General features: G+C 40.7%; 1 pseudogene; it reads left to right on the top strand.

The window, feature by feature from the left end:
* LOC133273954 (von Willebrand factor D and EGF domain-containing protein-like) overlaps positions 1–24118 on the top strand; it is a 190506-nt pseudogene that overhangs the window by 31300 nt on the left and 135088 nt on the right.

Raw genomic sequence — 24118 nt, 5'->3', positions numbered from 1 at the left:
TGCTTACTTTATGAGACATACATGTTAAAGAGTCTTTAATTATCTCCTGAGTTCCCTGGGTTACAAGAATATGTCTTATTTTCAAAACAGTGTTATATCTAAGGGGAAGCATTAAGAAGCAGATTCCTAGAAAACCATGTACCTGCTTGGCTGGACTTTCCTTCTTAATTCTGTCTGTTATTAGTACAAATAATACATCTGAAAAACAGCTTATTCTTTTCAGTGGGTGCTCAGCCTCTTCCTGGGTCAAATTTTCTATAATTACATTCATTTTACATGATGGTTCACTTACCTCTATCAATTTTGTCTTATGATCTCATTATGACTTGTTAAAAGACCCAGTCATGAGTATGTGGTGTTTATACAATGCTCTTTCTTATCATTTCAATTAAGTAGGAGGTTCTTCTGCTTCTGAATTACCTGAAAATAGCTTTATTTATTAGCTAAGTTTTTTATGCAATTATTATGTTTTATACCAAAGGAGAACACATGGTTCAAGCATTTTTATGGAGTGATCACTTTCCCATGCACAAATTTCTGTCTCTGAATACTTTTAGGATTAAAATTTTTGTCATCAGCATGCAGAATAATTGCATTAAAATCTTAGCAAGTACTCGTGAAATAAAGCAGCAACTTTCACCTGTCACAAGCTGTTGGATGTTACTTAGCTACAAATGCCTTATCTGTTAATAGGTTATATTTTACATGGAACTTGCATCCGCCAAAAGAAATTTGTAAATCTTGTCAGATAACAGCTTTCTTCTGTTATTTTAAACACATCCATTAAGAGCTTGGAAAGAATTTTCCTTTTCCAACATATGCCTTCCTTTTCAGCTCAAACTCTCTTTCAGTGTATGGTAAATCGTAATGTGGGGAAGTGGATGGCACTGACAGGTTGAAAGCTTCAGAAGTTTTCACTTGAGCTTTGATACATCAGTGAAATGCAGCCACTGGGCATGGAAGTGGCTGGTGATTAAAAGGTTTCCTACTGTCTCTAAAACAGAAAGAGAAGAAAGCGAACACATCCCTTGTCTGCAACTGATTTAGAGTTATGGCTTAATAGCCTAGGTATTTTGGACTGATTTTTCCAAATGAAAACCTTTCATATTTTTCCTGTGAATTGAAATTACAAATGCTCTGGAAAATGTTTTGTTCCAATATGGATGGTAAGAAGCAAAGAGTAGAAATCTGAAAATCTGCCAGAGAGGGACTTAAAAAATTTACTGCATGGCATACAAATGTCAAAATTATGAGTATTCTCATGCATAAGTTGAAAAATATATATATATATAAAAGTCATGGTGTGAGGGTGAAACTAGATGATCTTTAAGATCCCTTCCACCTAAACCATTCTGTGAGTTTATGACTTATATACGCATGCACATACTTAGATATACATACATGTGCGTATTTCAAATGTTGTACTTCAAAAGCCTCCCAGCACCTCTTTCTGCCTTTGAGCAAAGCCGTATGGAAGCCAGTGGACAACCCTGCTTCCCAGCTCTGGGGCTCGCTGCTGCTTTGGGGGAAAGCTCCAGCTGGGCTCCCACAATGTGGGGAATGACTGGCAAGAAAGAAAGCTGAATCTGGGAATATATCTTTCCTCATCAAACAACAATTACACCACATTGCAAAATGGTGCTGTCGGTTAGTATATCCTTGATCAGCCACTGGGTTTTCATTTATTCTCCACACAAAAATTATTTTGCAACCCATCTGCTATTTCCCAGAGCTTTAGAATGCCCTTTAAATATATTGCGTGGCTGGCACCACTTAGCCCAAAACAAACATGTACCTCAGGCTTGTAGACTATATTTCTTTAAGGGTTTTCTAGCTGCCACCACCTATTGATATTATTTGATTTGCAGCCACTATTCAAAGCAAAAAAACAAAATCTCACAGCTCCTTAAACGTTCTTCCACATAAGCCACTGATATTTACTGGGAGCAAGAGTGACAGGCAAAGTTCTGTCACACCTGCACTCACCCGTCTTTAGAAGTAAAAGCAAAAGTTTTAGTGAATTATTTCCTTTAAGTTTTCAGCCTGCTGCTCCAGTTTTCCTGGCATTCCTCCCTGACATGTCCGGTGCTTCCTCCTATGGTCATGAGTATTATCTAGGGTAGATGCACCCATAGCGCATGCCTGGTGGTCCTTACAGCAACCTCTTTTCCACCAGTGCCTCTGCCAAAGAAGTGCACAGGTGGCTCAGCTGCTTGCAAACCATAGAGCTACCAACCTCCTGAAACTAAGCTCCAGCCAGCAGATGTTTAAGGTGTTAAATGTATAGATGTGTGCTGGGGGTATCCCAAAGTAATGCCCTAAAAGCACCTTTCCAGACTTGTTTGGCTGGTTCCTGGTATAATCATGGAGCCTCAGTCCCCTGGTACAATACTGAGCAACCCACCAAGAATAGACCTCTAGGCTGCTGCCCCCAGGATCTACTGACACGCATGTCTTCTCCAGCCATTGATGTTTCCTTTAGCTGAGAGCCATACCCCAGGTCCACAGCAGTATTTCAGCATGAAACACGACTTCAGATATACATTTTCTGAGCAATACCTTATGAAATTTCTGGATGATTCTGCCTTCTGCAGGAGGCTCTCCCCAGCAAGCCTACTGGCTACCCCTCATTTCATGTGCACATAACAACTTCCTGTACATTAACGTCAGGTGAATCTCAACGTCCAGGCATTAACAGCAACATCCCTCATGACTTCAGCAGAGATAGATTTTTCCCCACAGGACTTGTTTTATCAAGAGTTACTCTAATGCCATCTTAGCAGCTGCAACAGTTGTTACCTGTTTGCTTTTTGTGTCGAAAAGGAACTACTCAGTGTCTCTTTGCAGCAAGCTGCTGCCACAAAATTGTTGGCTTTAAAAAATGCTTTAAGTCTAGTAAAGTGAACAAATCCTTATGTCTTAGCAACAGCTCCTTGCCTATATGGAGTGTGGTGGTGGTTTAGGAAGAAGGTTTTTCCAGGAGACTAAATCACCAGATACCAAGAATATTCTGGACTGAGAGCAACAAATTTTCACTACACAGTTTAATTTCTTCCTGAAGGAAATTTGAATGGTCATAACAATCATGAGCGCACAGCTCCCTGAAAAGCCAACATTTTTTTCATAAGCCCTTTTAACGCAATCAGTAGGAATAGAGCTGGGTGATTAAATACTTCCTTTTCAAAGGCAATCTAGCCTTCAGGCCACTGAGTAACAGCGACTCCACAGAAGACATGGATGTGGACTTTTATTGTTCCACACAACAGGGGGAACAATTGCAATATTGAGCACTTCATCACTGTACACAAGCTTGACATCCGCATCTGACTTTGTCATGAATTAAAAATGAAGAGGAAGGCTTCATCTGATTAGAGTGTAGCTGGGCATCCCTCAGGTGTACAACCAACAGGGCTCAGCTGTGTATTCTTGGTTTTTTTTTAAATAACATTTTCATAATACAGATGATAACAGCAATGACTTTATTTCTGCAGGAAAGGCATAATAATTAACTTATACTATGGCCTGCAATTTACATGTTAAAGTTTACAATGAGTGTGTCATGAGGCTGTAATAAGCACCATTTTACAAGGGAAACTTGATAATTGAGGGATTGTTTTGATTATGGCTTGCTGCAAAACCTAGGTGAGCTTTTGCTTGAGCTCCCTCCTGCTCTGTGTCAGCACACCACCATTGACGACAGTGTGATTCAGTCTGATCTGCATCAGGGTGAGAACAAAATCCGTCAGGCTGGCTCCAGGGGAGCTGACAGTGGATCAATTTGCACTGCTGCCCCCTCAATAACAGCCTGCAAGCATGACTAAACCCAGTCACGGGTATATAAACATACTCTGACATTTAATAGAGAATAAAATACACCTTTAGAGGTGGTGGCTGCTTGGGACAGAGACTCACATATATGTTCCTTGGATCGAACACGTGGCTTTTGTCACAACTACTGTTAAATTTAATGGGTGAATACTCCACTCTTTACTGACCTTGCATGCCTCTTGGTATTGTGCTCCTCCGAGTCCCTCCCTGCCTTTTTCAAGTCCCATCTGCAGCATTCAACTCCTCTAACGTTAATATGCAAAACAGCATCTTCTAAACTACTGCAAACAAAACTATGTGAAGGATGAAAAATAATTAGCCACATCTCGGTGTTTAATATATGTGCATTGTTTAGACAGAGTAGTTAATCACTGGTAAGACCATGACGTGCTTTGTGAATTTGGATTATAACTAATACATATTGAACAGAAGGTTATTAATTACATTTAAAGAAGTATTTGATATTATTGAGAAAGTGAATGCAGTTAATGATATGACAGTGCTCTTACAGGATTTCTGTTGAAATACTGTACAAAGAGATGTTTACTTTTAGACTTTTTTTCTCTTCAGAAAGCAGGTACTTGGGGCAAGCAAAAAGAGCCTTGAGCCAAAGTCCTGTTCCTGTTAATGCTTCTGAAGTACTGAGTGATATTGAAGCAATTGGCAAGGGTCTGCATTCTTTAAAAGTTTTTAAATAGAGGGTAAATTTTTCATTTCTGTCAGACCATAGTTGGTTTGATGAAATGTCACTTATTCCCTTGGGTTGGGAAGTGGCAAAGGACAGCCTCCATATTGTCCCATCTGCTGGGCCCAGATCTCCAGAAAGGACATCTGAGGGAGGGAACTGGATACCAGATTTAGTTAGAGGCGCAGTATTTCCAAGTGTTCCCTCTCTAAAATGTCTCTTACCTGTAGAAAAGCTTAGGGCACTCATTTTTTACTTAAAAAAGCAATTTCATTAATTCAGCTGAATTTTGCATTGGTATTGCACCATTGCTTTGACAGTTTAGTTCCGTGAAAACTGCAATAAAGGCTCTGTTACGCTACATTTTGTCCCCATTTGTCTTGTATTCCATTGCTTTGCCTTTGGCACAATAAAAATAATCTTTAAAAATAGTACCATAAATGGATTGACTTTGACCTTCTGAGTATCTTGTCAATAAAATAAAAATGATAAATCTGTTTCAGAGTGCCACTGGCGTAATATTAAAACAGAGTTACCATCTGAAAATGACATTTTAAAAATGCTATTATGGGGAGGGGTCTTATTCTCTGTCAATAACATCACATAAATAAGCTCTATTTACAGTGCAAAGAGGTGATTTTGCTAACTCCCAGGCTCACTCCTGAAACCAGTTTGAGCTATTCCTGTGATGTGTTCTCTGCCACTTACGTCACCATTAGCAATTAAAGATAACTGCAGCAAGAAATTAGCTGAGCCTTTTTTTGCCAATGCATAACAGGGAGCAGCTCCACCTCTGTCTCCTCCTGTGGCCTGCTCTACAATGCTAATACAGCAAAAATGGACTTTGCCTCATAGAGAAATGTATAAGATAACCAAGAATAGGCCCATTTTTCTACATGATCAGCTTTTTTAAAATAAACAGCCTTTCAAAGAATCACTGCAAGGCTTATTTTTATTAGGTGTCGTGGTTTAGCCCAGCTGGCAACTAAGCCCCACGCATCCACTCACTCACTCCCCCTAAGAGGATGAGGGAGAGAAACAGAAGAGTAAAGAGAAAAAAAATCATGTGTTGAGATAAAGACAATTTAATAGGTAAAGTAAAAGGTATGATTGTACAAGCAAAGCAAACCAGGGAATTCATCCACCACTTCCCAAGGGCAGGCAGATGTTCAGCCATCTCCAGGAAAGCAGGGCTCCATCATGTACAATAGTTACTTAGGAAGACAAATGCCATTACTCCAAATGTCTGCCCTTCCTTCTCACCAGTTTCACATACTGAGCATGACACCATATGGTATGGAATATCCGTTGGGTCTTTTAGGGTCAGCTGTCCCAACCCTGTCCCCAGGACACATTGGTGAGGAGCAGAAAAGGCCTTGACCTCATTTACATGAGCTCAGTACTAACTAAAACATCCCTGTTATCAGCACTGTTTGCAGCACAAATTCAAAACATCACCCCATACTAGTAGCTACTGTGAAGAAAATTTAATCTATCCCAGACAAACCCAGCATATGAGTTGATGAGAAACTACTGAATATTCTGTAAAAAAAAAAAATCAAGAGATACATAAAAATAAATGGGGCAGGTGTGTAAACAAACACACATTATGGGGCAGCAGTTTTGATTTAAATTTTGTGATGCTGTCCTGGGTTCAGCAGTAGCAGTCATGTTTTTTCCTTTGTGTTAACTGGTGCAGTGCTGTGTTTTGACTTCCAGCCTGGGAACAGTGTTGGTGAAGCCGATGTTTTCGGTTGTTGCTAAGTGATGTTTACCCTGACCAAGGACTCTGTGAGGCTCATGCTCTGCCAGGGAGGAGGGGAAGCTGTGAGGAAGCAGAGGCGGGGCGCCTGACCCGGGCTAGCCAGGGAGGTATTCCATACCACAGCACTTCATGCCCGGGGTGGGGGGGTAACTGGGAGTTACCCGGAAGGACAGGGGCTTCCGGGTGGAACTCGCTTTCTTGGCCGGTGGTATCGTATTCTCTTCCCTTGTTATTTTCCCTTATCATTGTTTTAGCTGATAGTAGCGGTGGTGATTTGTTGCTGGACTGTTCTTGTCTCAACCCGTAGGAGTTGCACTCTCTCGATCCTCCTCCCCGTTCCTCCGGGAGTGGGGAAGGGGAGAGCTCCTGTGCGGGGGGGGGGGAAGACGGACACGGACCTCGATTGTTGTCAGCTCAGCACCACTCACTGGGAGTGAGTGAACAAGTTACCTGACTGGGTTTAAACCACGACAGATGCATGCACAGAAATTCTCATGTATTTGGCTTTATGAGTACATGCCTCAGGTGAGTCTGACCTGTGAATATCTGTGTCCTGGGTTCAGCAGTAGCAGTCATTTTTCTCCTTCTTAGTAGCTGGTGCAGTGCTGTGGTTTTGACTTTCAGCCTGGGAACAGCGCTGATAACACTGATGTTTTTAGTTGTTGCTCTGTAATGTTTACTCTGACCAAGGACTTTTTCAGTCTCATGCTCTGTTGGGGAGGAGGGGAAGCCAGGAGGAAGCAGAGATAGGACACCTGACCCAAACTAGCCACAGGGGTATTCCATACCACTGCATGTCATGCCCACTATATAAACTGGGGGCAGTTACCTGGAAGGGCTAGATCACTGCTCAGGTTGGGCTGGGTATCAGTCAGTGGGTGGTGAGCAGCTGTATTCTCTTCCCTTGTTATTTCCCTTATCATTATTATTATTGGTGGTAGCAGCAGTGGTTTGTGTTATACCTTAGTTACTGGACTGTTCTTATCTCAGCCTGTGGGAGTTACATTCTTTTGATTCTCCTCCCCATCCCTCCGGGAACTGAGGGAGGAAGAACGGGGGGAGTGAGCAAGCGGCTGCATGGTTCTGAGTTACTGGCTGAGCTTAAACCTTGACAATCTGCAAGCCTAACCTGAATTTATTTCTAAAAACCTTGTAATATTGTTTTTTTGCCATTTCTTTTTCTCTTTGCATTTCTTAGTTTTGTTATTCTAAAAATGTATTTAAAAGTATATGAAATTCATTTGAGCATCAATTTATGTCATAATTAAAATGCTCATGCATATAATATATGAAAAAAAAAACAAAACTATTTTCAAAAATCACAAGGCTTTGGAACCTCAGAACATCATTTGATTTCTGAGGAGGAGCAATTCAGATGTTAATCCCTAAAAATAGAATGAGGTCATATTAAAGGTTTAAGGCTTCTGGTTCTGATTCAGATATGATGAAAATCTAGATAACTAAAATTTTTATGTTACCAAGCTTCCAAGTTTACATATTTAATTCCAAATTCTATCTTTTCCTAGTGTTTGCCTTGAACTGAATCTGAACAAAAGAGGATGTACCCCTTTAAAAGGTGATTAACAGTATCCAATTAACTATTTAATCATTGTCCTTTTTCACCCTTTCCAGTTCCTGAATGCTCACAGGAGGGACACCACATCCTCCACAATCCCTACTGCAGCACAAAGTTTGCCTCACTGGAGCTGCAGTGAACGAGAATTCAGGGCCTGGTTTGTGACCACTCCTTGCCACCAGCATGGTACCGTTTCATGATTGACAACAAGCCTGCAGAAATGCCAACGAGATGTGTTGAAGTCAGTAAAACCCTGGTGAACTTGAATATATCCTGTGATGTAGTTTTCCTTTCCAGCTACCTCTGTGTTCTCATAGCCAGTAGGCTACAACGGTAATAGATGGGAAAACCACTTTTCCAATGATAATAGTAGTAGTAATATAATAATAATAACAACAACAACAAAAATAAGAATAATGTCATACCCAAGGGCAGAAGTCAGAGACCAGGACGTCTATGGATTGGGCATTATTCAAACATAAACCAAAGTGGTTTTGCAACTGTAGAGATACTTAGTAATCCACATATGTCACCATAAGTTATACTTTTTTTTCAAGTAATTCTACTGCTTTAAGAATGGATTCTGGCACCTGACTCTTTCCCCATATAATTTACTGTGAATTAGGAATATGTCCTTATTATGAAATTAGAAGGGAAAAAACAGAAAAATTAATATTAGAGGGTATTAATTAGTGATACAGAAGGAAAAACTGAATTTGAGTCTTTTTCCACTATTACTTAGCATTATTTAGTTTCATAAGTACATGGATGGCTTTCTAGAGCAAAAGACCCTCCACCACATAAGTCTACTCTCTAAAAAAGACAAAGCTATCATTATCTTTTCTTATGTGCATGACAATAACATTTAACTTGCAATTATTGCTGTCAGAGCAACTTGTGACCAACTAAAGTCATTGTGATCTCAAATAGCCCAACTGCAGTTTAGAATACTTAAAACACGCTGTTAAATTTATTCAGAAAATAATAAACTTATTACCATAAATTACTTGAAATAGTAAATATTCAACCTAGATTGTGAGGAAGTTTAATATTAGGTTCTGCTACCCTAGCTGGAGAACCTTCTTGAAATTATCAAACAGTGTTCCATATCCATTCAAAATGGACCTGTGAACTTGTCACAATAGAAATATATCTTAATAATCTAATGTTAAATGAAATGTTAAGAGATAATTGTTACTTCTGTGGCATTTTAACTCTCTGCATGCACAAACCATAAATCTAATTAACATGAACAAATTGGCATGATTATTATTGAAATATTTATTTCATGGCAGGTCATCCTTGACTGCCCCAATGCATTGTGAAGCTTATTTTTACAAGTTTCTCTATAGGTGTATATCTATTCTATAAAGTTATTTGTCATCATATTACAGCAATTTTGTGTATGTATCAAGGCTTGACTGTATGAGATTTCTTTCCAACAATACATGCTTTGTTTCTTTTAATCTCTTCTGTGGAGTTTTTTATTCAGGTTTGTAGAGCTATACTCATTAGTTTAGTTTCTTATCTTGTAACATAATTCTTGCTGTTGGATTCTTCATTATCCTCTGAATGACAGTAAATCCCTGCTTCACCACGCTGATGAAGGATTAAATCTGTTAGATGTCACAACTGGAAGAATATGCTTCTTTAGATCTTCACCTTCTAAATCTGCCTCTACATTCTATCTCTTCCACTTAATTAAATCATTGTTTAATTTGTCTTTCCATTTAATTTGAGCAAAACCTGTGGAATAAAATAATTTAAATTAATAACTTCAAAGCTCCCACTACTTAATAAGCAGTTATTATTGGACATTCCAGCCTGGCTGGAGTGAGCTGATTTTAATTAAACAAATCAAAGAAAATCCTGATCAGGTAGAAAAGAGATGAAATAAAGCCCAACAATACAGCTGGAGAGTTAAAAAGTACATTACTTCAACACCTTGCAAAATATATTCCTGGTGATATCCTGTTGGTACTGATCAGATACAATTAGCTGCTTATCAATAGATAAGATTAACTTCTTAATTCAAAGGAATAGTAGGTAAGGATTCTTGTCACCCAATTGAGCTCAGAAGGGATTTAAACTATAATGGAGATTTAGAGGTCCTGCCCATCTTGGAAGAGGATTGCAGCAGGAGAAATGTCATGTGCTGGGTGGGCATGAGGGAAGTGACATCCCAGAACTGGCTGCAGTGCCTGGGCAAGGGTAGTTGACTCCCAGACACACTCTCAAAGCCTGTATTCATAATATTGCCAAAAAAAAAAAAAAAAAAAAAGAAAAAAAATACAATAAATATGTGGCCCAACCTGCACAGAGCTCCACAACCACAGAAAGTGTTATATTCAACAGAGAGCAGAACCAAGTCACAGACGTCATAAGAATTTCAGTCTACACCTGTGTCACAGCAGCCATTTTAATGGAAAACAAGTAGCAGCTCTTAAGAAGCTGCTTATCCACTAACTAAAAAAAAAAACCAAACCAACCAAACACCCCCACCAAAGAAAAAAAAACCAAAACACCACCAACATAAAAACCCAAACAAAACAAACAAACAAACAAAAACCTAGTTGAAAACAAAGGGGCGGGGGGGAAGACAGAAGAAAACCCCGAAAGCTTTTATGTCAAAGAGAGTGAAAATATGAATTGTATTCCTGAATTCTCCATCCCTTGGATCCAACTGCTGTCCATAAACTTATTCCTCCAGTGGCAAAATACTTCTGATTGAAACAGCCTTCCAATTTAGGCTTTGCCTGCTGAATTTCCCTGGGGGGTAATGAATGATCCTGACCTTCCTTCCTCTATTTTTTCCTCACATCTCCCCCTCTGCTCCTGAAGGAGGCACAACAATTACTGTGTCATGGGCATGGACTCCAGCCCACAGCAACTTCCCCATGCAAAACCACATCCTAGTAGAAAAGCAACACAAACTTGCAAATTTTATATCTCCAGATATTGAGACTGCTGCCTACACATCACAAACATGAGTTTGTTCTTCAAGAACTTCCAAATTCACTGTGAAAGGCAGAAACACTAAAGGAAGAAAGCATAGGGAAGCTTTTACTAAGATTAAGGCACTGTACTGAGAAGCAGGAAAAAATGCACAAACATGGCCAGACCTAGTAATAAAATGTCCTTCAGAGGAACAAAACTGACATCAAAATTAAAGCTCAACATAAAATGTATTAAAGATACAGATAAGTATTTAACAGTCAATATAGGAAAAACATACATCAGTTACAGAAATTCAGGCTTTTGAATAATAAGAATATAAAATACACATATACATCTGTATACAAGTACAAATGGGCAAACCACATGAAAGGAATAAATGCTGAAAAGAAATGTGAAAGAACACAACCTGCTAATATTATTGCAGATCTGCTCTACAGTCAGATTAAAGATCAGTCTGTGGATTTACAGAAGCACAGTCCTTGCTGCTAACTGTAATGCAAATCCAAATGCCACACCACGCTAATGACAGGCAGGCCTTGCAATGCCTGCTCTTGCCTAATGTGAAGCCAGAAATACAGCTGAAAATGCATTTCTTCCCCTCATTTACATGAGGGTAAAAATGCATAGATTATACTCCACCTTAAGGAAAAATGTCAATTAAGAACTTGATTATGCAAATAGTAATTGGCTCTGGAGCCAGCAAGAATACTGTGGATATCACATGAACAAGTAAGCTTCATTACCTCTCAAAACAATGCTAGTATTTCCAGCTTTGAATAGTCAATTGTGAACATCAGGTGATAAGATAAAAGAAAGGGATTAAAACCAGAATCACTACTAGAACAACTGTCACTAGCAAACACTTGTCCTCTGGAACAGAGAGTTTGTGGTACAATATTCCTTCAGTAGAGAGAGTAATACAGATGTTACCACACTGACCACAAAAGTCACTGCATTCCCACTGCTGAAGTAAGACACTGGTCTCCAGATCTCCTGAAACGCACCTCATTAGCCAGCAGTCCTCCCACAGCACCCATCCACACAGATGGCCCAGATGTATGGTTCAGCATTTATATATGTATGCATGCAAAAATTTGCACACTACCTGGAATGACAGGCTCATCCCATGTGTACACACAACACATTCACACACACAGATATATACCTACATGGCACCACCTCCCATCAGCTGAAGTTGAACCTCTCAGAGCAGCCACTGCCTCACTTTGGGTTTCCTCCCAGTCTCAAGGCAGCACCTCACTTTGGTTCATTTTATTTTCTGCTTTCCTATTGGCATGCATGGCAGGAGTCTCCAAGTGACCTCTTACACCACAGCAGAGTTCCACTGGCCCCCAGTGCTTGTCATTGCCAGCAGATGAATGTGTTTGTCAAGAGGGGAGGACAGGACCAGGGGAATAGTTTCAGCTTTGCATGTTAAGGATCTCCAGCAACCCCTGGTTCAGGGACTTCTGGATTCAGACATGGATTGTATGAGACTTTAAAGTGATTTCTCACCCATCAGCCAGTCCATTCATTGTAATATTTTAGCATCCGCAATTCTGCAGCAAGGATTTCTACAGCTTAGTTACAGATATGACACTCTTGGAAATGCCCAGTAACACCTGCCTCTGATGGTATATCAAGATTACTTCCAATATCCATCTTCAGAAATTTCATTCTCTAAATGAGAAAAAACAACTCCAAATTTGTATATGCTCTACATTCAGGTACAACTATAAATATGACAAAAGAAGGACATGTTAAGCAGTGAGGGCTGATGTTTCCTCAACAGTTACATTTTTAACACTATAAATTTAGGTTTTTATATATATAGTAGGCTCAAACATAGGTTTAAATGTTAATCTTCAGTGTATAAAACTGTCCTGGGTTCAGCAGTAGCAGTCATGTTTTTTTTTCCTTTGTGTTAGCTGGTGCAGTGCTGTGTTTTGACTTCCAGCCTGAGAACAGTGTTGGTGAAGTCGATGTTTTAGGTTGTTGCTAACTGATGTTTACCCTGACCAAGGACATTGTGAGGCTCATGCTCTGCCAGGGAGGAGGGGAAGCTGTGAGGAAGCAGATACGGGGCGCCTGACCCGGGCTAGCCAGGGAGGTATTCCATACCACAGCACGTCATGCCCGGGGTGGGGGGTAACGGGGAGTTACCCGGAAGGACACGGGCTTCCGGGTGGAACTCGCTTTCTTGGCCGGTGGTATCGTATTCTCTTCCTTTGTTATTTTCCCTTATCATTGTTGTAGTTGATAGTAGCGGTGGTGATTTGTGTTGTACGTTGGTTGCTGGACTGTTCTTGTCTCAACCCGTGGGAGTTGCACTTTTTCGATCCTCCTCCCCGTTCCTCTGGGAGTGGGGAAGGGGAGAGTCCCGGGGGGGGGGGGGGGGGGGGGGAGGGACGGACCTCGATTGTTGTCAGCTCGGCACCACTCACTGGGAGTGAGTGAACAAGTTACCTGACTGGGTTTAAACCACAACAGTTATTTTTGGCGCCCAACGTGGGGCTCGAGGGGTTGAGATAAGGACAGATCTGACTGGATTGAGAGTCACTCGTCACAATGCTGATTTATTGGCTCTCAAGGTTTTTCCTCTTGATCTCACAGTTTCAGTATATTGCATCTTACGTCCATCTGGTATTTGCTGTATTAGTGTTTTTCAAGTGTGGGGCTTGGGCTAAGGTTTTTGTCCCATTGTACTTTATGGTAATGACTTGTAATACAATAGAATCATTGATCATGAAACTGATCTGGCTTATGTTCCCAGTGTGGTCACCACCTTTATACTTTGGGAGGTATATGATGGAGGTGCTTAGCAATTACACATCTTTTTTCTCCTTCTCAGGTGCTCAACCTGTGAAGGAGACATCCTTTTACCCTCCCAGTCGTCCCCCCAGACCATTTGCATTTGAGAGTTTTGGATTTTTTGAATGGCCTTTTAATGCTGTTGAGACTTGTTTGCTGATGGTGATGGGAATCACCATGCTAGCACGCATACAGAGTGTGTTTTGCCCACTACTGATTTCAAGAGTTAAGCAGAGTCAGGTTTGGGTCTTGTCTGGGGTCAAACAACGATGTGGGAGGACCGAGAGATTTTCCCTGAGGCTGGACAGCCATGAATGGCAGGGTGTGTGGGATAGTATGGGCAAGTATCTAGGTCAGTGGGCCCCTCCAGTACTTTGGAATTTCACTACCGAACAACTGCAAAATCCAGAAGAATTAGTAAAACACTTAAATGAGGTGTGTGGTCATTCTGGCCATACCAGAGATGGACAAATCATGGCAACGTGCTGGGGCTTGGCCTATGCTTACAGGGCCTTGTTCAACACTATCCAGCACCTTCAAAAGGAAAAGAATGTCGGTGGATCTGAGGGCAAAGCAACAGTCGCTACTCAAACTTTGGCTGCAATGAACTGTGCAGGTACCCCAGTGGCAAGTACAGCAGCTGCTCAAACTTCAACTGCAACAGACAGCACGGTTACCCCAGCTCCAAGCACAGCAGCTGCACCACCCCCAGCAACAAGTACAGTCGCTACTCAAACTTTGGCCTCAATGAACCAAGCAGCTACCCCAGTGGCAAGTACAGCAGCTGCTCAAACTTCAACTGCAACAGACAGCGCGGTTACCCCAGCTCCAAGCACAGCAGCTACACCACCCCCAGCAGCAAGTACAGTTGCTACTCAAACCACAGTGATAATCACTGCAGCCAAACCAGAGGACCACTTCGTACCAATATCGGTTGCCCCTGTACACAAGAGAACAAGCAAAAAGGAGGCAAAAAGGGTGAAGCGAGATGAAGAACCAATGAATTCACCACCCGGTCCAGAATCTGATCAGGAGTCATCATCACATGACGAAGAAGAAGAAGAAGAGGTAACTTCTCGACCTCGGACCTCAACCGAGCTGCGGAATATGCGAAAAGATTTTACCCGTCAACCAGGGGAGCACATCATCACCTGGTTACTCCGATGCTGGGACAATGGGGCCGATGGTCACGAACTAGAAGGTACAGAAGCCAAGCAGCTGGGATCACTTGCTAGAGAAGGGGGAATTGACAAAGCAATTGCAAGAGAGAAAAATCCCCTCAGCCTTTGGAGGCGGCTCTTGGCAGCTGTGAAAGAAAGGACGATGTTACGAGTCGTTCGGCCAAGTGGACTACTATAGACAAAGGCATCCAGTCTCTGAGGGAATCGGCCATCATAGAGATGCTCTATCACATCAAGCCAAATAACGGGGATACACCCATAGATCCAGATGAACTTGAATGTACACGACCCATGTGGCGAAAACTTACACGGAATGCACCGTCATCATATGCCCATTCATTGGCAACAGTGACCTGGAATGACATAGTACCACTAACAGTGGATGAAATGGTTCATAAACTCCGAGAGTTCGAAGACAATCTCACCCCTTCCATCATCTCAGCTGTGAAAAAACTGTCCCAGGACCTCAAACAATTGAGGGACGATCTACCTGATTTATCCAGCTCCTCACGTGTACCAACACACGTCTCAGCTATTAACAAAAGGCGTCCTATTGTTCAAGAGAGGAGATACAGAAGGTATACGCCACGGGGTACCCTATGGTTTTACCTGCTGGATCACGGAGAAGACATGACAAAGTGGGATGGAAAACCTACTTCAGCTTTGGAGGAACGGGTGAGTGAACTGAAGAGGGGAGCAAGGGCCAAGACTGATCGTCCCATGAGAGCTACGGCTTCAGTCTCTGGTGAGCAGTTTCCCAGATGGAATGGAAGAGCTGATTTTACTCCAGCTCCTGTGATAACGAAGAATAATCCCTTTCACCACGACTTAAGTGTCCAACGCTGTGACGACCATTAGAGGGGCCCTGCCTCCAGCCAGGTGGAGGTAGGGGACAATCGGATTTACTGGACTGTGTGGATCAGATGGCCTGGCACATCAGTCTCACAGAAGTATAAGGCTCTAGTAGATACCGGGGCACAGTGTACCCTGATGCCATCAAGCTGTCAAGGGGTGGAATCCATCTATATTTCTGGAGTAACAGGAGGATCCCAAGAGTTGACTGTGCTGGAGGCTGGGTTACCTGACTGGGTTTAAACCACGACAAAAACAATGTCATGTTAAAGCATGTCAATTCTAACCTGCCTATGATGCTTAATATTGTAGCCCCCATGAAAAGAATTTACATTTTCTCATGTACAAAAATGTATATTTTCCCATTTTTCAGTGTAATTTCTTCCTGTACTTAACCTGTTGCAGAACATTTTATGCCCACAATCAAAATACAGTAACTCAACTGTTTACTATTAATGTTTTATTGTGTTTCAATTTTTATTTTGCTCTGAATCCAAACCTACTTTGATTTGCAATTGTTTCATGAACTTTAAAGCAAGTGACAATTTCAAGATGTTATTTAATCTGCAGTTCTCTTTCTCACAAGCATACGTGAATACTCCAAATCATAATGGTAGGCACGAAGAGGTTTTGTTTTTCTTGTTTGTTTTTCAGACATACGAAAAGCCTTCTGCAGAAATTGCAATTACAGCTTCTATTGTTCAGAAGCGTGTACTTAAAGGAAACACAATACAGGCTCTAGTTTAGTTGCTACTACAGATATTCCTGATGTAAACTGATTTCTGTGGAGCTTGGCCCCAGATTGAAATAAAAAATTTTACTTACTTTAACTTACTATAAAGAAATTAAAAATTAAAAAAAAAACACAAAGTAAAGGTTTGAGTGGATAACAGATGCAAAATCGCAGTGCTTTAACTGCCAACCACCAGTATCCCGAAAAGCCTTCCATCTCCATCTAACTAAAACAATGCATTTCTCACATATGGTGCTACTTATTTTTAACAGCATAATTTCAGTGTAATACCCAAGTGACAAGAACAATCAAGCTTGATTTCTTTGTGCAATTATAAAGAGCCTTAGAGTGTTCAATCAATCAAACCAGTTGATTCTCCAAACCCCAAATAAATGGAAGGAGATGTCATTGGATTAAACAATAATGGGTTGTCCCATTGTTTTGGCAAAGGGGGAACAAATTTAATATTTTTTTCATTTAGGTTTTCTGAGCTGAATTATTTAAATGATAAGCTGGTGCCTAATTATGAATCAAAAATACTCTGTGAATGCTTACCTGCCACATAGAGGTGTTGAGAAGATTAATTAGGTAAGATTTATAAAATGCTTTGAAGATTAAAGGCACTACTTAATTATAGTTGGATAAAGTATAAAAGATTCTGAGCACTATAGAAGCCTGGCAACAGCCTAAAAATTTCCTTTTGTGTTAGGTAAGTTCTCCTTCATGCAAGCTGTGTCACTGGTTACCTGCTGCAGATGCACTGAATTACATACATTTAGGGTTTAAAACAAATTAGTTTACTTCACTAACTTTCCATCACACTGATCAGTTGCAAGTCCAAGTAAACATGTCAACTAAAGTAATCGAATGCTTGTGATCTGTTGTGTTAATCAGACATTTGCTGCCCCTCACCACCAGGGACACTGCTTAGAGATGTACACTGGAGGCAGGATTTGTAGGAAGAGATGCTATTTCTCTTTGGATCTACCAATATGCTCAGACATGATTGGACAGACTGTGGGCACACAGGTGTTTTCCAGTGTCGCTGGTATTGTAGTTTATTTTTCTTCCTGCTGTTTAGCTTTCATTTCAAGTGAGAAGCATGGATATTTTGCACATCACAACGATAGTGCTGCTATGCAGTCTACATTATGTAGATCACCTGGAGAACCCCAGCAAAGCCATAGCCTGATCCTCACCACTGGCTTCCCACCAAATGAGCTCCTGCATGTGAAAGGCTGTGGCGTGTGCTATTCTGTGGTGGCAGCTGTATAATTCCTCTTCATCATTTTGGAAATGCTGCTGAATTACAGTGTGAGATTCCTACAGCTCTATGCTATTCTTAGAGCAGCACTGACTGTAGTTATTGCAGGTAAATGCTATATCTTGAATGCCAATCATTTAGTACCACTGTATTCGATTTTCTGGTTACTCTTCCAAATGACTGCTACAAAATTTAATTCTAATTATACCACGGCTGAGACTTGAAAAATTGGCTCTTTGAAATCTCTTCTGTCAGCTTTTTTTTTTCTAAATATTTTTTCTTTGTTTTTCTCTGCTCTTATCTCTACTGCTGATTGAATACATGAATATACATTTGTCCTTCCCTTCTCAGGTCTGTTTTCTAATTCACAGAGGCCTCATGCAGCAAATCCTTTCAGCTAGCGTGGTACAACTTGCTTGACTCAGATGGGCAGCACATAGCTCAAAGCAGAAAATGAATGCATGTATGTAATAAAACTGCCAGGAAAACAGAAATACTTGATTTATACCAAAATTCTTCCTTGGCCAGCCAGTAATACTCCGTCATATTTTGATAATAACATATTTAACTTGCTTCCTCACAGTCTGACTTTTCCTGAGTGCAAAATCGGTCAAAAGGGTTCATTATTGCTTGCAATTTGTGCACATTACATAACAAACTATTTCACTCAAAGAGTTTCAATGCAAGATTTCCCAGAACAAATCCGGGGCCCTGCAGATCACAGCAGGGGTTATCAGAAAGCCTGCACACAATACTGGTGGCTGACGTCAGTGATGCTAATCCATACTTTCTCAAGCACTGAACTGGCTCAAAGACTTGTGGTGAGGATAAATACAAAGAGGGAGAAAATCACCATCCTCTTATTTCAGCATTTTATTTTTCTTCCTCTATGTGTCAACAGGGAATACAGCCCAACTTTTATGTATGGATCACATTTTGTCTTTTTTCACAGCCACAATGCACTGGAATCTGTCTATTTATCTACATGGCCCAGAGCACAGCAGACAGATGTGTGTCTCATTAATGAATTTATCTTTTCAGCACTGCCACAAGGCAAGAAGTACTATTGCTATCTCAGCCACCTCTGCCTTTGGTTTAGAGATAAGGAACTGAGGTACACAAAGAGTAAGTAATTTGCCCAAGGTCAGGCAGCAGGCAGGGAAACTGAGGCACCACATGTGCCTGGCCAGAGGCAGCCCAGCAGCCACCCTCGCAATAGAGCAGCACTGACATGTGGAGGCCAGTTACACCATTAAAGGCAGAAGCAAATGGATGCAAAAGCTAATTTTGAACAGCAAAACATCTTCTACAGAAAATTGTTATTTTTTTAGGTTGTTCAGCCATGGGTGCAAATGTTCCTTGAGAAACAGGTATTTGCTGGAGACTGAGTCACCATAAAGCAATAAACGTCACTTTTCAGTAACTGAATATCAGTAAATGGTGGCAACAGCCCTTTGCAGTGGTTGTTAGCAGCACTCGGAATGTTCTCCTTGCCATGAGCAGTGCTGACATCTCTCCTCTTCCTTCTCCTCAGGCAGCAAGCTGGGATGCCAATCGCAGAGTCAGTGGGAGTACGGGAGTCCCCCATGAGGGGTGGGTAGGCTGTGCTGTGTCTCCTTACCACACCATTTTCCTTCAACGCTTTCTGTGATTTTACATACACCCACTGAGTTCCAGTGCTTTTTTATCTCTTCTGCTCTGCACTCCCCTGTTCTGATTCTTCCCAGCTTGTGGGATTCACAACACTTGCAAATTGCATTCACAAATACCTTTTTGTTTTAATGTAATTTGAAACAATTATTCAGTCCAGCAGTCTTTACTCACACATGCATAGAATCATTATAGTATCATAGAATGGTTTGGGTGTGAAATCTCTTAAAGCTCATCTAGTTCCAACCCTTTGCATCAGATCTTGCTCTCTAGATCAGGAGCTCACCAGGAAAGAACAAATTCCTGACATCTGCATTTTTTCCAACACAGAAAGGACTGCTGTCCCTTAAAAGCTGTAAATAAATAAACAGAACAAATCTCTTACAAAGTTACACACAATATGGCTTTTAAATAGAGGAAAGGAAGGGATTTGTCTAAAATTCCACGTGAAAGCATTTTCACGCTGATCTGCTCCTCTCCTTCACTAGTGCAATGCTGGCGCACTATTCCTCCCGGGGGACCTGCTGCACTGGTAGTTCCATGGCCTCTCTGCTTGGCCACTGCCACATCTCTGGGGAAACAAAAGAGTTTGGACAATTTTAATGGTGTCTCTCTGGAATCCTTGTTTTCAGAAGCCTGACAATAGCTAGCTCCAAATGGAAATCAGACTGTGTCATACCATATGCTTTATTTTCTTCTAATATTTTTTTTTGCCTGTGTGTGAAGCCCCCACTCCCCCGTACCTGCTTTCTGTCTTGCATAGCTCCCAGGTAAAATTCAAACTACAGGAGGGCACTGGCATATGACTTAATAAATTGATCCTTTGACATTTACCGGTTCCCCTGCTGTCACAAACAACTTTGATCTTAAAAGTGAAGCAGCAAACCCAGGCCAATGGGAAAAAATGGTGGTTTGTTGTTTTTTTTTTCAATGTGATATACAGCCAAATGTCCACATTAGGAGGAAGCATGTTCCCCACATCAGACTATTAGAGACAGTTCACTACCGCTGGCTAAAGAAATGCAAAGCAACGGCAGCTGTCACGCTCTGTGGAATATGACAGATACCTAAGAGTAAATTATTGCCAGTATTTGGTAATAATTTTCAAACTTCAGCTCAAATATCTGTATGCTTTGCATATTGGCAAATGATAGGTAACAGTGCAGAGTAATGAGGTACCATTGTAAGTGGCTGTGTACATTTTATTAGGCTCTGATTATACCTAATCTTCTCACTGAGGTACTTAAAGACGGCTTTGGATAATCATGTCCCTTTAGGTAGTGGAAAGAGCCTGGCAGATAGAGAATGCAATTCAGATCTGAGATGCCTGAACATCCATCTCCAAGTTGGAAAAGGTAAACCTTGCAGCCTCTCCCAGCTGTGACGTAGTACTATTTAGTACCAACACCTTCTGCTTTGGGATATTTTATGTTCAGGGTATTCAGGAAATCTGTTAACAGTTAGAAGCCTGAAGGTCAAAACCCCCCAAAAATTTGATCAGATGATGTATATTCTGCACATGTGTTTCATATATCTTGCATATGTATTTCCCTTCAGAATGAGGCAGAGGCTCAAGCCCCAAAGACGTATGCAGTATGTGCTGGAAGGGTAGGGCAGAAACTGTCAGGACAATGACAGATTAAGCTCTAAGTGTTCTGGAGGAAGGTGCTGGTATGTGATGCTCTGAGTATCAGAGAGTCCTGCTTTGTGATGGTCCTAACAACTTCTTGCCGCTCGTGCTCCGGCAGCCCTTGCTTTCTTCTGTCATAGATGAGGCATAGCCTGCTGAAGTGTAATTTTCAGTGTGCATATGCATATGCTTTCATCTTTTTCATACAAACCAACCAAAAATAGAGGAAAATACTTTGGAATCCAGTTATTGTGTTCTTAAGAGAATTTTATCTGTATAAAGTCATCTCTCTAAAATGAATAAGACATTTTCATCCCCACTTACACAGCTTTTCCGCTGACTCTTCAAGTCCACCACAGTCAAATTCTTGAGTTTTAGTGATTCTCCATGGAGTCTTACCTCATTTGCTGTAAACGTTTTCTTTTGTGTGCATCCTTAGATGAATAAATGTGGGACAAAAGCTCCGGTGTGGCTGCCATTGAAGTCTGAATCCCTACCAGCTCCTGGTGAAAGCAAGAGGCTGACGGCCTGTGTTACCTGGCAGGCCTTCTTTGGGGGCACCAAAGGTTGCTGCTTGTTTCGGATACCCATTGCCATCAGGAACTGTTGGTGAATTCTTTGTGTATTTCCTGCAGCCTACTCAAGGATGCATGGGCTACTGCGCAGAAGGTGAGGATCAGTAGATTGCATATGCCTCTCTGACTGTGTGTTCAAAGGTCCTGTAATGCATTGTACATCTCAGTGACCTTGCAAGTCAAGCATCACTCCTGGTAAGACACAGACCGTGTAGAAAATAAATCAGCAGCAGCCCAAGGTGTTCCTGAAGAATAGCTATTATTACAAGTGCAAAATGTAATCTGGTGTGTATTACTGTAGTGTTCTTTGCTTGGTTACAGTTCACATGTAACCCTTCCTACTGTCTTTGTCTCCACTTTGGCTCAAAGTTGTGTAGGTAGTGGGCAGAAGCATCTCATTTTTATTGAGGCACTGTATCCAGGATACTGTATTGAAGGTCTGTTCTTCTCTTCACTAATCAAGTATCCCCCCCAAAAAGATAATTCTGAAACTCTGGAAGGAAAAAAACTCAACACAACGACCAACAGATAACATCTTTTTCATGACATTTATGTAATTGCTCTTATCAGAAATAATTTTCAGCCTGCTACAAGAGATATAACCTCTGTTTGGTAGCTAGGAAACAAAGGAATAGCAGAAAGCACTTGCTCACTCAGTAAAACCTTCTGAACTTCGGAGCATGTTCAGGTGCATATAGATTTAGTCAGAAATGACAGTTCTTTCTCAAAAGGTAAAAAGTAGCTTTATACTTTCCTTTCAGGATTTTTGGACAGATATGACTCACTGAGAAACCAGGGTTATCACCTTTCAATTGGGAAAAATTTGAGCTTAAATAAATTTTAAACAGAGATATATTAATTTTCTTATCTTTATCAATATTTTAACATTCCCACATGATGAATAGGGAGAAAAAATGCTCAAGGTAAATGAGATCAATTCACTATTTGAAATTAAAAAAAAATCCATTATAATAAATGGAACTGCTCTTTAATTTCCACGATGCTCAAAAATGACTTTCTAACTGAACACAGTCATATTCTAGTCTAAGCTTGGCTTTTTTTTTTTAACTATAAGATTTCCAATACTCTTGTTTGAAGAATTTTTTTACCAACACCTGGGTGGCTAGTTTTGTCCTTTCTGTTGATCCATGCTTGTTTAGTAATGTAAATTTGCCTGCCTTTTTCATAACAAAAAGTTTATCACTTCCTATCTATCACAAAACAGTGACTTTCTGCCTTTTTCTTACCACTCCTGTTAAAGCTTTCACCTTTTTTCTAGTCATTTCAGTGAGGTCCAGCTCTCCTGAGCCTTTAACTTCCTATCTTTAGGTTGTTTCTGCAGCATCAAGTATTTGATGGAAAACACCAAACACTGATGTTTTTTACTGAGGGTTGTTAAGTCACTGTCTTAAATTCAGCTGTTAACATTGCAACACAGGAGCCTCTACATGGCCTCAGAGCTGGGTCCAGCTGTCATTGTCACAGCTTTTTGCCAATGTCAATCCTCCAGCCTCACCACTGGAAGCTAGAGAGCAGGACACTGGTCAACATTCTTGAACTGAAAGCTTCATAGCTTGGCAGAAAGGAGATGCCTGGGGAAAGCAGCATACATGCTTTCAATTCTGCTCACATCTTCCCATAAGCTGATCAACTTTGTCCTTCTGGAATAATTTCCTGCAGAAAGTCATGATGTGAGCCACAATTTGAGGCAGCTTCCCTTAGAAACAAAAGAGAAAAGGGTGTAAACAACTGACCCTTATTCATATTTTAAGTAACTTGTTTCTTTCTCTTACCTCTTGTTATTTGCCCTAGACAAATGTTAGTATGTTGGTTCTTCATTCTGTTAGAACAGCCTCATACCCTATTCTCTTGGGCTACAATATCACCTACACTCCTCCAAAAACTTACTTAATTTATCCTTTCAAAGCATCTGAACCAGCTTCATGTTCCATTTGAGTCCAGGTCTCTAGAGATGAAAGAACATCACCCTAAAGTATTACACACCTTTTTTTCTACTTTCTAGGCGAGTTTAACAGGAAGAAAAGTTTCAGACTTCATAACTTGTTGAAGAGTATAGAAAGCAGGCTTTATTTTTAGAGCAATGGCATTATTCTGGGCAGAGGGAGACTATATTGAGCAGACTGAGAACAGCCTGGAAAGGATCTTCACAGCATGGCAATGTGGGCTGTGTGCTCTCTGCAAGTCGATTTGCCTCTGCAACATAATGATTTCTCATATCTCTTCTGTACTTATTGCAAAACTTGGATGAAAGGGTTGTGCTTCAGGGGAATGCAAAGATGACGGCCTTTGCCAGAGTAATTAATTTGTATTAATCTGAGTGCTTCATTTCAATAACATTTATCTTACTTCAAAATAAAAACAAAACCAACAACACAATATTATAGCAATAGGAAGTCAGCACACAATTAGCAATTTTTGTATTTTTATGAAATATATTTGCTTTCTTACATGGTTAATAATCAAATCACAAGAATATATACATAGAATTTCTCCCATGTTTAGTTATATAGAAATCTTCTTGCTGAGTGAATGATTGTAATATTAAAATAACATTTTGTGCTGCATTCATTCTTTGTTTCCTTCTTCCAG

The sequence above is a fragment of the Pezoporus flaviventris genome, unplaced genomic scaffold (genome assembly GCF_033815535.1).
Source record: "Pezoporus flaviventris isolate CSIRO_AGI_PZ_B2104156 unplaced genomic scaffold, CSIRO_AGI_Pfla_v1 ptg000001l, whole genome shotgun sequence".
NCBI classification, from domain to species: domain Eukaryota; kingdom Metazoa; phylum Chordata; class Aves; order Psittaciformes; family Psittacidae; genus Pezoporus; species Pezoporus flaviventris.
This window is presented reverse-complemented; position numbering and strand designations above follow the sequence as displayed.